Below are 14493 nucleotides of genomic sequence, written 5' to 3'. Positions count from 1 at the left end.
CCCGGTGCTCTTTCCTGCCAAGGCAGGGGGTCGGACTAGATGATCTACCTAGGTCCCTTCCGACTCTAGCTACTATGAAACTATGAAACCAGCCTGGCAGGCACCCAAGCCACCCATGGGTGCTGGGAGGTGAGAGCTCACAGGGAAGTACAGTTTGCTGGGTGACATTAACCCAGAGTGAGGGAGGCTTTTAATCTGGAAGCAGGTGCTTGTGCTTGAGTTGTAGTTAGGTTTGATACTGGAGTGCTGGTTGTGGCCATAGGAGAAATTTGGAGGCCATGTACCAGGATGCCTGGGGGCACTTGGGGTTTCAAACCCTGCAAAGGGTGAGGGAGGGTTGGGAGCAGGCTAGAGCTATGAGAGCCAGACCCTGTACCTTGAGAGTGAGATACAAGGTGCAGGCTAGAGCTATAAGGGCCACAGCCTGTGCCCCAAGACACTGTGGCACAACAGAGGAGAGGATGAGGCTCAGAAGCCAGGCCACAGCCAATGAAACTGGCTAGAATCCCATAACAAGAGTAAGCAGAGGCTAAGGCCAGGAGGGCAAAAGCCTCTACAGGCTGGTACTTGAATCAAAAGCAACATCTGCAAGGCATAGGCATGGGAACAGGGGAGGATGGAGGCCCCAACTATTGCCCCCAAGGAGGCTTGTACTCTAAGGCATGGATAAGCCCAGGGGACCACAACTCAGAAGAGCAAGGTGCCAGCTGGGTACATGATTCAATTGGTAGTAGAGGGTCCCTGCGGCAGCCTCGCTAGGTATTATTTGTTACATCAAGGTATGACAGGCCAAATAAAATGGGAGGGTACCCCAAGGAGCTGGAGTGGGGCAGGAGGCACTTGGCCACCAGGGGATGTCATGGGCTTGGTCCTGCTACAGACTTCTAGCCATTGTACAAAGTGAAAGGCACTTTTTTTTAATACTGAAATCATTTCATCCATCACTGAATACAGATACCTCTGGGAGGTACCATGCTGCACAAGCAATTCTGGACAAAAGACACAGAAGAATAATTCCTTGTTAAATTGAAATTAGAAGAGGAAAGTGTTACGAAGGCAAAATGAAATTACCCTAGTTGGAATCTGACATCAGGATTAGCCTAAATGATTCTCGGTCCAACTGAAATATGAATTTATTGTGATTGTACACTTCATGTATTGTATATATTATGTTGCTCCAATAAATAGTAAAACAGACAGCTTTTGTAATTGGCATGTGGTGGTTGAAATCTAATAAGGGCTTTTCTCCTCCTGGAAGGTATCTACACTGAATGTTCTGCATTCTTGATGTACCCAGACTCTTTTTCAACAATGTATTTGCATAGGGAAATATACATGAACTTTTACCAAAATACTTTTATTACAGCATGACTATTATAAAACATTCATGAGAACATTTCACATACATCCATACATAAATAAATACATAAGTAAGTAAATAAGGATTTTTGTCTGGTTCAGCATCACATACCTACTCTTCATGAAGTAAAATACAGGTGGGAAATTATGATAAGAGTCTTGAACTGGAGAAATGTATGTTGTATGAGGGATAAATCATCTGCTTTACTCCAAAGCAGAGTAGATGGGTATGGTGGAGGGGTTCATATTCCAATCAAGGAACCTTTTAATTCCCCTTGTGGGGAATTGTACCTTTTAGAGGCTCTGGCTTGAGCTAGCAGTAATAGGCTGGTACATTTTGCAAAGACTCACTGAACACAATACTGATCAGTTAAAATGCAGACAGAGAATGAAGCAGAACTTGTCAGACTCCTCCTTCTTGAGCAACTAGTGGAACATATACTTCTCAGGCTATGGAGTCATAGCACATTGACTCCTTGATGAATATCACCCTCTAGGATCCAGTAGACTCCATGGAGATTATGCTGTTTCTCTACAAAATGGGTTTTCACCAATGGATGCAGGACTCATGGGATACATCTATATTGGCTTTGCATTGCTCTCAAAACTACCAACAACAAAAAAAGTCCCAGCCTATTCACTCCCACACAGTTTGTTCCAGAACTAAGGTACTCTGGGGACACACATCCCTGCTGCTCTCAAGGTGTAGTTGGTTTAGGATTATTTTTTTTAGCAACAGTGTTAAGATTACTGCAGGATAGATATACCCTGTGGTATGTCTTCACTGCTGTTAGCCCAGGAGCTTACTGAGCCCTTTTCTTGTCCACAAATCCCTTTCCTCTAAACCTCAAGTGAGGCTGACTTGAGCTGGTAACTTGCTTGCCTCCACCTGTACTGCAAGTGCCAATACCACAACACCCCTGTGAGGGATAGAGGTGTCGTTCCCCCCATTATAGTGACAGGGATCTAAAAGCAATAGAAAGAAAGAACTGAATCTGTCTCCCCTTCTGTGGTACTTAGCTCATTCTTCACCAGGCCTCTCCTACAAAATAGGGAAGCTGCCCCAATGACCTTGCCCATCAGCAAGGTCAAGCTGTGCTTGCCCACTGCCTGCCCTCCACTGTGAACTCTCCAAAGGAGGGACAGCATTAGTCCATGAAGTCACAGAAAAAGAGGAAGCTTCCCATGTGACTAAGAATTAGGGCTGTGCAAAATTTCAACGAGTGTTTCATTTCAAAGCAGTTTTGATACGTTTTGAGCTTGAGACAGCAAAATCAAAACAAAACAAAAGGCTTCAAAACAGCTTCAAAATGAAATGAGGGCACTCAAAACTTTTCAAAAGTTTTGAAAGGTTTCAAGTTTCAAAGCAGCCCAGGGGCAGGAGGTGGGGGAGAGACAGGGCTGCACTCTGAGTAGCTCTGCGAGCCCCATGGAGCTCAACCTGTCCTCCCAGTGCTGCCTCCTGGGGGGCCACAGGCCCCCAGATCTGTGCACAGGATGACAGGAGGCTGCTGCTGCTGCCTGGGGCCAGTGGCAGCACCAGTCTTCCCAGCACTGGGCACGGACTGCGCCCAGCACCAGTCCCAGGCAGCAGCAGCAGCAGCCTCCTGTCATCCCAAGTGCATATCCAGGGGCCTGCACCCCCGGGAAGAGTCTGGCACAGCCCCACAGCCCTCCTGGGGGTGCAGGCTCCACATCTGTGCACGGGATGACAGGAGGCTGCTGCTGCCAGCAAGTGACAGGAGTTTTGTTTGTCACCGCCTTGAGGTGCAGTTTCCCAGAAACACCTGCACCCATATCCCTGAAACTTGGAAGGATTTGCAGCCTCAGAAGGGGCTACCACCCCTGTAATTTTCATCTGAATCAGCCAAGAAAAGACAACATTATAGGCAGTTTCATGATTCCCAATTATAGCCTATGGGCGAAATACGTCAAAACAGCAAAACAGTTTCGACAAAACGGGACAGTGCTTCAAAATGAAATTAAATGAGAAAATGAAACACCATCCCTTCAAAACAGTGGAACAGAAGTCAAAAGGGTGCTGTTTCGCACAGCCCTAGTAAGAATGTGCCAGAACAACACAATCTCCATGTCTACCTAGCAGAGGTTAGAGGCAAAATCGCAATTGTTTCCAGGATGAGAAATTAGCTCATCAGCTCCAACCTCCTCCAGCTTATTTAAACTATTACCGATAGTTTGTAGGTGTATTAACTCTGTAAACAACCTCATGCTACCTTAAATTACTATTAAACTTTAGACCTGAGAATCAATTAGGGTAAATCCACTTGCCTTAAAAAAGGCAAGTTCTAATTGCCTTAAAAAAAAACCACACACACAACCTAAGAAATTAATTTTTATAAAAGATATTATTTCTGCATGCAGTTTAATTCTTCCAGACACATAGCTCCAAGGTTTTCTGGGCTACCAGCTTGTAAATATGAAATTGTAGGCTTCCGGCCTGATAAATTAGCTACTAACATATAATGTTCTGACTGTGCACTGAGCATGAATACTACAATTGTGCCTAGCTGAATTTAATATGTGCCTAGCCTGTCTTTTAATATAGTCTCTTGCCTTCTCAGTAGTGTCTACTTATATGAAAAATATGCTGTAATAGATCTTTTTTCATTATGTTTAAAGTCTTTGGCCCCCAGCATAGTGGCATAAAAATGAGGAGCCCTGTTCATGGCATACAAATGAGGAGCCCTGTTTAAGTTTCAAAACACAGAACACCTTTTGGGTAGGACTCTCAAAGGTGTAGTCCTCAAAGCTGTTTCACTCAGCCCATGGTGCTTTTAGACAGGCTGGGATTCTGGGGGCAGGGCCAATAGCTAAATTTCCAATTGCAAAGCCCCATTGGGAACACATGCCATTGGCAGAGGGGCAAGTGATAGCTGCATTAACCTGCACATCACTGTTCACCCCAACTGGACCCAGCCCCCTGCCATGGGTGAATTTGACACCCCTGCCATAGGACATGTTGCCATCCCCTTCCTTGTGACAGAAATCGTCCCTGTCCACTCATGCTGCTTGGTTCCACCAGATAAATACACACAAGGGGCAGCAGACTCCTGGGGAACAGTCTCGAGTGTGATCTCTGCAGTAGCATAACAAGGGCAGGGCCAGACAGGCACCAGCCCTGGGTGCCCGAATCTCTCCTAGGAGTCTGCCATGCCAGGGGCAGCTCTGTGCTGCCCAACTGGGCAGTGCATCTGGGGCTGGGGTGTGAGGGTCAATGGAACCAGCTAAATGGTATTCCTTTGCCCCCTCCCACCTGGGAGCCTTTGCCAGAGTGGGCAGAGCCCTATGAACAATATGCATGTATGGGGGCAGGGGAGGTGGGGATACAGAGGCACCTGAGTCAGCTGCCTGGGCACCTGACCGCAGAGCTTCTGCCACTGGAGCAAAGTTGACATTGCTGCTTACAGCTGCAAGCATCCAGGAAGGTAAGTCTTCCATTCCCCTCACCCTGGCACCCTTCTCCCCCCACCATCCCCAAATTTGTCTGCAGTGGTTGGCAGACCCCCACACTCTCACCCTCCCTCCACCCCAGCCAGTCAGTGAGCTCACTATACCTTGGGATCTGTGTGCCAGAGAGCGAGAGAGAGGCACTCGGGTTCACTGGAACCCACTTGGGACTACTCCTGAGCAAGTGTTTTATCACCTGCCGACCAAGGATTGGGAGGGAAGGAAGCCGTACAGGCAGGGCCTTCATTTCCCAGCAGTGAACTTTGAAAAACTCTGTTCTAACATCAGCTCAACACTGTTCCCAGAGCCAACAGGACAACCTTTTTGTTCTCAATTCGGACAGTACTTAGCACAATAAGACCCTCTGCTGCCTAACAGTACACAGTAATACAGTAATACATACATTTAAAAAACAGATTTGGTTTTAAGGGAAGCAAATTTAAATCAGCACTAAATCACCTTCTGTTATTTTTCTATAGCTGTATGAGATGCTTTAACATGCCTTCATGTTAGTGCAATAGAGATTTAATCCAATATTGCCTTAAGAGCACAGTAAAAACACTTCTGTAAATATGTGAGACTTCTCAGACGTTTATTCTTGATTAGCTCTACAAATCAGTTCTTCTTGCCTTCCTTCCCCTTCAGCACAACCTTACAGCTCACTGCTATTAATCCTTCTGTGCAGTTCCTATTTGTCAGGCTCTTAGCAGGCATGTCTCCACCACGAATGGACCAGGCCAGGCCGTGGTGCATTCAAACACACCACACTGCTCCACACAGGCCATCTCCTCAGCTAGAAGCAGATACTTGTGTTAACGGGGCTCTGACAGCGAGCCAATTAGCATTGCTGAGGGACAGTCCAGTCCTAGCCGGCTCACCCACAGCACTGCCTGAGCTTGGCTACACTGTTTCCAGTTCATGGGGGTGGGGGGTGCTGACAGGAGCTGTATGGCATGCTTGAGGGTGCTGCAGCCTCGTACAGTCTGTTTTCCATGTGGACATAGCCATCATCCCAGATTTTGGACACATTCCTCAACATCATTCTTGCCCATCAATTTCGTAAACTCAGTTTGTTATAAAGCTTATTTTTTGCCTTCCTGGGTAATCATTAAGTATGTTTTATGGAGTAACCAGAATAGCAGGAGTTAATTGACCTTTTCAGTGCTTCATCGTACTTTTAAATATATTTTGATTTGATTTTGATTTGAATATTAAACGTAATATGGAAGGTACAGTCCTCTGCAAAGGTTTTGCCTTGCTACAATTAAACATTTCTAAAACAGCATAAAAGGCAGAAACATTTGGAAGAGCATTGCATTTAGAAACACTGTGGCTGTAACACAAGGCATATGTAGTACAGTAACTGAACCTGGGTATTATTCTGGTTTAAATGCATGAGTCTAATCAATTAGAGGCAGAAGCAGACCCAAAACTGTATTCATGCTCTGCCCACCAGAAGAGGACAAAGTCACAGTGTGTAGGAAGGAATATGTTATATTCAATTCTACTTTCTTCTCATCTATATTGTGGCTTTGGCCACCATGCTAATTAAACCCAATAGAAGACTCAAAAGAGAGTTTATCTGTAATAGATATTCCTGCCAATATTCTATTATTCTATTCTCTCTAGGTTTCTGTACCCTGCCTGTCACCTGAGCATCTGCGTACCCTGACAACTGTTGTCATCTCAAATGAAATCATTCCCTTTCCCTGCAAGAGCTCAAATGACTGCTCTTAAGTTCATCTCCAACTCTCAGCTTACTTCCTTTCTCTCTTAAATGCACACATATTATTGTGTGCCAAAGAATCACAAAACAGTAAAGCACCCACTTGGGCTGCTTAACAAAGATCCTTTATTAAGAAAAAAATAAAGGGAGTTCTCAAATAAAAAAGACTAAAATATCTGCAGTAGATCCTGTTTTCATTTCTAGATAGATTTTTGTCTGCTGACTCTGAATACAAAACCTAACAAAGCAACGTACAGATCCTAGAGAGAATATCAGCTGCAGCAGTGGATGCCTTGCCTGACTTTTGGCATATTCACTAAATAGGAATAAAGCAGGTGATTTAAATATCTCACTTGCATTGACTTGAGAGATTATTAACCCTTCCCTTCCAAAAGCAATATATTGTACTGAACCACAAATCAAACTGCCTGCCACGGATACAAATTCTATCTTCCCTCAGAAATTTCTTTGAACAGAGTCTTGAAATTTCTTTGAACAGAGCAATATAAATGGGAAAATTAAATTAGAAGGCTTGTATTTCAAATCTCCCACACATCTGTTTTAATTAGATCAAAGTGGATGTTTAATTGTGCTATATAACCTCATTAAGAAAGAAAGCTGACACCACATTCAATGCAATGTGAATGTTTAAGATGGCTTTCAGAAACAGCAAAAACAAATAAGCATTGTTGGATCTATCTTTTGCCAAAGAATTATGGTTTTTCACCTAATTTTGGCTCTAGTTTGCTTTTATATACTATCAGTTTTCTGTCTTCCTAGAACTCTACATTTGCTATTTCTAAATGAGCAATAATAAAATATTTTCTCTAAAAGATAGCATTATTAAAAACTGAAGAACCTCAGACTACATGCCAAGCATATGAACAGTTATACCACTTAAAGTACAAAATTAGATAATGAATATCATAGTCATGGTTAGGATACTGCTCTGTCGGTTCACCAAGCCCCTTCACTACCACCTGCCACCAATGTCTGACTGTATTTTTGCCATCCTGACTCTGGATTTCTGTTCTACTTTTCTCAGGGCAGTTCATTTACAGAAGAGGTGATCTTATTGGAAGGCAGAAAAGAATTTTTTTAAGAAGGAAGCCTCTCCAAACGGTAGATTTCTTTAAGGAAATGCATCTAAGATAAGAAAGGTAATATGGTAATTCTCCAAATGTCAAGCTATGAATGATATAAGATTCTGTGCAGTTCAGCTTTATTAAGATCCATTTGAAAATCTGAAATATGAAGATATGTGCCAAAATGCATAATGACTTGTGAAGCGCTATCCCGCAACATCCCAAAGTGTTACAAGGAAAGCAGATTGTTTACTTCATATGGGATTTTGTCAATAAATAGTATGTACAATCTAGAGATGGAAAGGCCCCAAATTTGAATACACTTGAACTCCTTGGCAGGCTCAGTTCCCATCTGATTACCACATCTGATTCTTACTGGCCAGGTCTAAGGGTGGGATTTTCAGGATGTCCATATGGCTTGGAAAATCCCAGCACTTCTTGACAGATATCCCAGAAGCTGGGCTTTACTAAATGAACTGCATGGTTTCTTGCACCAGACCTATTTATTTCCTTCAGTACAATGAGACTGTAAAATCAATTATGCCCAAGACTGACCGGGCATAATCTGAATCAGTTGCTTCTATATGGCAACATCTCTGTGAAGCTGGGCCACACTGCCCCTTGCTGAGCTGTGGTCATTTTGTTACATAAGAGCATCCATGTTGACCTGCAGGAGCTTTAGACTGCAGCTTGCAGTTTGGACAGACGGCATCTTAACGTCTATGTTGTCAGCTTTCATACAAGTCAAACCCATTTCAAAATAATGAGACTTTAAAATTAAATGTTATATTCATTTGATTTGTCTTCTGGCTCTTGAGCTTTTGTCCAGAGCCTGAAAGGTCATAAACTCATTTCTTTCAAATTAAATCTGAGATTCACAAGTGTTGACAGGGTTCCAGGAGCTGCAATTTAACAAATGACTAACGCCTGAGAGTCTATTAGAATTTAATGGCGCAAACAGACTTGGGCCCTTTATACCAAGTGGTGTATAACAATATAAAAAGCTCCTGCCCCACAGAGCTTACAAAAACCATAATGTGATCAGTGTATGGTGTTGTGGGCTCTCAAGTGTGGAAGTATTTGTTCCACTGTTGACTGAAATAATGCAGTGCTATCTACAGAAGTGCTACCTCTTACACCTCAGCAAGAGCCAGTTTTCCCTTCTATGCCTCAGACCACCACCAGCAACAACACTGCCTCTGAATCACAGCAGTGGGGTCCAAAAACACAACTGCTGATGTAGGAGTGCATGCATGGACAGAGTCATTTTTACTATTGTTCTACTCTTCTCTATACAATTTCAATTCAATAAGTAGAAATTAAGAGGGAAACCTGATGTGGAATAGTGTTTCACAGCCCTAATCCCACCTCATTTTTAGGAGTACTTATATACTTAGGTGCTATCTTTGACAGGTACCACTTTTCATATTTGGTGAAATTAGGTTGGCATCTCAAGGAAAAGATGCAGCAGTGTCCCAGTGTTAAGTCTATTGGGTAGAACACAAAAGGGAAATGGCCCTCAGGTTCATTTTAACAAGGCAGAGCCACTGTCCTTGTACAGGTCTTCCAGCTTTAAGATCCCTAATGAAACATCTCCAAGTTTGTTCAAGATTTTGCTTGAGTGGAGATTCTTATATTTAAAAAGGATCAATTCTTCTCTCTCCTTATCAGCACGTACTGTACCTCAATTCTGTACAATGAATATATCACATTTTTATGGACTTTAATTCACTAAGTGATTGATGTAGATCCTCATTTCAGACTACTTTATCTTATTATAGATGCACTAAGAGCTCAGAGAAATCATAAGCCCTGGGGGGCAAATACAACTCCCACATTTCACAACATCATTAGAAGGAATCAACAAGAGCAGTGGATTTCTGAACTCTATCCTTATTCTGGTCTTGGACATAAAGCAAAGGAGAAAATACTGACACAGCCAGGCTGGGTGCACGTTTGAGATATACCCCCAGGGTTTCTCATACCCTCAGGGCTCTCCTTCAGCCCCAAGCCCCTCCCTGCCATCTGCTGCTTGACCACTGTGGGATGTGCCTCTGAGCACCAAAGGGAAAGAAAAAGGGATTTTCACCTGCTTTAGGAATTTTTAAAAAGTGTCTGAAGGCTCCCACCACATACTCCAATCCAAAAGGTGGGGAAGCCACACCACTGCACCCCCTCTGGATCCACCCCAGATCTTCCCTTCTTTGGCCTGTATGGTCAAAAGCTCTGGGATCACATTTATCACTAAGCTTGCTATAAAAGATAACAAAAAAGATACATTGCAATAATGAAAGCAAATATCAGAAAGCAATAGCCATATAGTGAGATACAAACAGAGATATAAAACACAATAATCTGAACTTACCTGCATTGAAAACCCTAAAAATACAGTTTTTACTCAGCTCAACAGGTTAAAAAGCAGCTCCTGCCTTTGACCTTTCTGTCAGGGCCTTCTGCTGCTTATCCTGTCAACCAGAATACTCAGCCTACTGGCTGAGATCCCAAAGGCAAAACTAAATACCAAGATTTGCTCTCATGGCAAGGCTTAAGTATAATTTCTTAACTGGCAATTTACTTACGATGATTCACTGAATTCTTGGGGAGCCCATACCATGCATATAACTTCCTGCCCTCTCAGATGTGTATGTTTGCCAGACAAAAAGACATTCCTGATCTAATTATGACTGGGAGAATATTTTCATCCTTTCAGGTACGAAGATCACTAATCCAATGTCCTAAAGATACTGCCTTTCACTTAATTTCCCCACTGTCCTTCCCCAAATAGCCTACTCTCAGGTATTATTCTTATGGGTCTCTTTTTTTTAAATGTAAATTCATGATGTTCTGGAAAGCCCTGGTTCATGTACCTGCAAGGGTCTGTTTGCCTGGCTGTTTAACATACCCATGACAGATGTTAGTTTTCAGTGTTTACTTTTCTTCAGACTTTAGTCTGAGTCTCTCGCAGGTGCTAGAGAAACTCATTGTGCAGAGAGTGATACTTGCAAGTCATTAGCATATTGTGCAGTCCTGGTTCTATTGTAGCACATAAGAAACACATTTTATGTCAGATACCACAAAGCGTGTAAACACAAGGATGGTACAGCTGAATGACGCTTAACATCACCTATTTGTACAGACTACATAAGCGATATCATTAACCAAGCTCAAGAAAATATGTAGGACATTCCACAAATACTTCAAAATACAGTGGGTTCGTGACATATACTAACAAGTTTGAGCCTTTTACAGGGATCTTGGTGAGGTAGAAAACTTAGTTCCCTCTTTATATTCCATTATAGCCTTGAAAGACATAGGCTGCTCAAGAAATGGCTTTAAATAATGGCATGCCAGTGCTTATGCCTTCTCCAAAAACTGTCATGCCAAATTAATTCCTTTAAAGCAAACAAAGTATTATCTTTCTAATTGCAGCATTTGCTTCAGTACAGCAACAGCATTAGCTCTCCAGTCCCACAGAACCTCTTGCTGGGTGAGTCACCTGCTTCCTTTTTTGTGTTACTCCCATGGTGATTCTCAACAAGGGTGCCATGGCACCCTCGGGTGCTTTAAGACCCTTTAAAGGGTACTGCTGGGTGCTTTGCAACACAAGAACTCCTCTATTATTTCTCTGTAGTCAAAAAAAAAGAGTGAAAACTGAGGGCTTGCATCTTCAGAGGAATGCCTTGAGTCTAATGAGGGGTGCCTTGAGTCTGAAAAGGTTGGGAACCATAGTACTAGCGAGTCACCTTGCCATGTGCTTTCTTCCAAGTGAGCTTTCTGTTTGCCAGTCTTTTACAGATTTTATCCACTGTTTAACAGACCTGGGGATGAAATATTGAGGTAATTCTTCCTCCTCTCTCTAATGAAGAGGAGGAACCCAATTAGAATGTTATTCAGGAAATAGGCTATTTACTGCAACTGCTCCTTCTCATTATAATCAAGACAGATGCACATGGCTTTGGGGGCTTGTTCTCTCACTTCATCTGGTATGGTGCTTGTCCACACATCCTCCCTTAAAAGGCTCTAAACCTTGAGTTATGGTTTCTAATAGCGTACATCAGATTTGCTTCATAAAGGGTTGGCTGACTAGGGGTAGGAGGGTATGAATCTTTCAGCAAAATAGTATTGACAGCTCTGGACTTGATTTTCCAGATACAAGCTACATGTTCTGTAAACAGGTTTCAACACACCTAGTCTAGTAAGAATCTTAGCCTCATTTCCCTGTATAAAGATCAAATAGAGCTCACCACATTTCTGAAGACACCCAGGAAAGCCTCATGAAACTGAAAGAGACGTTACAAGTGGTAGAAGCAGCACAATCTTATTGACTAACTATGAAGTAAGAGACAAGAGCCTTCATACAAAATATTAATTCATACATTATATAATCACTACCATTTTCCATAGTGGGTTTTTTTCCTGGTGTTACCCCATTAACATTTAAAATGCAAAGGGAAAAGTTCTAATAGGGTATGTTGTTGGCAAAGCTGACCACAGAGTAAGTCCTTTCAAGTCCAAATTATTATGTACCCAACCACAGCAGTGTAGCTGTCCCACCTTTCTCCCTTTTAATAATGGTCTCTAGATTTAATTTGAAACAAGTCAGTCTATTTTTTATTGCCTTGTTTTAAATAAATCAACATAGCCCAAAATCCTGACCTTAAAATAAGGAGGTACAGAATTACACTACCCCACAAAAAAGGCCTCCTCACAACTCAATTCATTAATACCATCTGTTTCCTGTGTACTCTATAATTTTCACAGAGCTGTTTAGATGCTGGTATGAATGCAAAATGAATGAAAACCGTGGGAAGGTGTGTGTAGGTGTGCAGTAGCCAGGCTGCTGAAAGTTGAGCGTGACTGATGTGCAGATAGCAGGCTGTGTGTGGAGAATGATAAATACAGTGAAGGAAAAGATTATTGCATATATGAATAGTAGCTTGCTATACATCACCTGCAATATGCTGTAAGTAAAGACAGCTTCTCTCTATGGCCAATTCTTTCCCTGCCCTCCCTCCTCACACACACTTCATTAATACATCCTTCTGATTTACATTCATTTTACTGGACAATTCTGGAGGATCCAAAAAGAAAAATGTTCTTGTTAGGCCTCTGGTAGACAACACAGAAATAAAAACAAGTGAATTTTTTTTTTTTGCCAGAATGTATCATTTCAGAACAATGACAGGGGTCACAAATCTATTTGTGAACTTGGGTCAAATTAAGAAAATACTTTTAGCCCCTCCCCAAAATTGTAGAAGTCCAACATATTGTTTAAAAAGCGTTAGTGCCTCAGTGTTTTGATTTTTCATTTTGAAAACCAGATTTATTCTTAAAATAGCCTCTTTTAAAAAAAGTAAAAAACTCTTTTCTAAATGCATTGTTTCAAGACAAATCAGTGGGAAAATGGTTTACTAATTAGTATACTATTTTCTTCCCCCCAATAGAAAAAAAAATCAGGTCAGCCCAAAATATCTCACAATTCCAGCTCCCAAACCCCAGCTTGACCAACAAACCAATGAGTCAGGTCTATACAAGCCATTTCATAGCCCACTCTTCCACAGACTTTCTGTGAATCCTTGGGCTAGAACAGTTTCTCAACTTTTTCAGACTTAAGACACCCTTGAGAAAATGCAAGGTCTTAATTGTCACTCATTTTTTGACTACAGAACAGTAGTCAAGCAATTCTTCTGCTGCAAAGATCTCAGAAACACCACAAGTCATTAAGGAGTCCAATTTGAAAACTCTTGGTTTACCTTGTGAATCATGTTTAAACACTAAACCCTGCTAATATTGTGTACCATCCTTGAAAGGCATCCCAGAGTACCACAGAACCACAATCACTCAACTAGAAACTTGGCTGAGATTAATTTTATCCAATGCCACATGAATGCAAAAGGCATAAGCAGCACTAGAATAGGGAGTGGACCCAGACTCTTCCCCCAGTGCGCTCACATTCCAGGGGAGCGTCTGTCTCACAGGTTTAGAGCCATGCCCGTTCCACCCCTGTTCCCCAGCACACACCTTATGCTTGTGCTGTCTCTGGTCCTATAAATCTTATATGCCCTTCTACATGATGGCCCAGCTTCAACAGAAAGCATAAGGAGATGCCTTTGCTGATCTAACACTCTGGCCCAGGGGTCAGCAACATATGGCCCATGTGCCTAATGCATTCTGCAGAGTTAGAGGGCTCTGCACATGCCCTTGCCCATACTGGGGCTGGGGAGCAAGGAGCTGTCCCAGGGCCAGGCAGCTTCCAGCTGCACTCTTGGTGCTGATGATCCTCCCTGCCCTCCCGCTCTAGTCCCTTGTGGGCTGGGTGGTTTGGGCAGCATGTCCCCAGCTGGGAGCTTTCCCTGCACCTGAGGCAGAGCCAGGGAGCAAAGAGCTGCACCTGCACTGCTGCCATTTCCCAACCCCCAGGCTGAGGTGTGGGCACAGCTTCCAGCTAGTGGGGAGCTGCACTGGGTCCAGGCAGGTTCCAGCTGTGCCAGCACTACAGCTGGGGAGGGGGAGAAATGGCAGCATCAAGGACAATCTGCAGGTACCTGGTCCTAGTGCAGCTCCCCACCAGCTGGAAGCTACACCCTTCCCTCAGCCAGGGAGCTGGGAGAAAGAGCAATGGCAGGGGCACAGCACTCAGCTGCTTGGCCCTGATGCTAGGCATGGGAAAAGCCCCCGGTCACCACTGACACACTGCCAAAGCCACCTGGCCTGCATCAGACTGGAGCCAGCTTGTCCCAGCATACAGCTTGTAAAAGGTTGCTGATCCCTGCTCTAGCCTAGTGGCTCATGGCACATTTTTGGGGTGGGGGAAGGCAGGGGGAGAATGGGATGTAGTTTTGAATCCTATCCAGC

This window comes from Crocodylus porosus, unplaced genomic scaffold (assembly GCF_001723895.1).
Source record: "Crocodylus porosus isolate Cpor-Errol unplaced genomic scaffold, CroPor_comp1, whole genome shotgun sequence".
Lineage (NCBI taxonomy): Eukaryota > Metazoa > Chordata > Crocodylia > Crocodylidae > Crocodylus > Crocodylus porosus.
The sequence above is the reverse complement of the archived record's forward strand: the minus strand, read 5'-3'. Positions refer to the sequence as shown.